Source organism: Orycteropus afer, unplaced genomic scaffold, assembly GCF_000298275.1.
Source record: "Orycteropus afer afer isolate SDZICR_OR568_19922 unplaced genomic scaffold, OryAfe1.0 scaffold14968, whole genome shotgun sequence".
In the NCBI taxonomy this organism is placed as follows: domain Eukaryota; kingdom Metazoa; phylum Chordata; class Mammalia; order Tubulidentata; family Orycteropodidae; genus Orycteropus; species Orycteropus afer.
The window spans coordinates 2,325-3,002 of NW_006936555.1; positions in this window are offsets into that span (position 1 = coordinate 2,325).

Genomic DNA, 678 nt, shown 5'->3' on the forward strand with positions numbered 1-678 from the left:
AGATTTAACTTTTACTATCTTTTATGTTCTGGGATGACCAGACATTTCGCTTTAAGATAAAACTACTCTTGCTCCTCCCTCTCTGAAAAAAAAATTAGTACCAGTTATTTTACGTTCCCTCTTGCTTTTCAGGCCACGCTAAAACTTTTAACCTAGTTCTTAAGGTGGTTTCGTTCACTATCCCAAAATGTTATATTTTAATAATTACAATTTTTTTTTTAATTGGCTCAAAAACAGTATGGAGTACATTTAGATAAACACATAATCCTAAACACATAATCCTTTTAAAGATATTCCAGGTTCATCCCTTCACTTTGATTAATATCTCATTCTACGCAAATGGCCTTGGGACTTTGGCTGGGTGTAACTGTAAGCTCTAGCTTCTGGATTAATTACTTATTTTAAGAGGTAACACTAAAGAAAGTAACTATTTAAGAATTCAAAGTTTCATTGCCCAGGCCCTTTCTTTTCTTTTACAAAGTCTGGTGCTTCTATGAGTCTGGAGCCACTGGTAATACTGCTCTAAAGAATGAAAAGTATGAAATGTTTTACAAGGGACCATGTCCCCTACATAGCAACAGATAATAAGCGATAATGTTTAAACAGAAAAGAAACTTAAAATTGGATACTTTACACAGTTGAACATGCTCTATCAATTGCAAATAATTTTAAAAATTT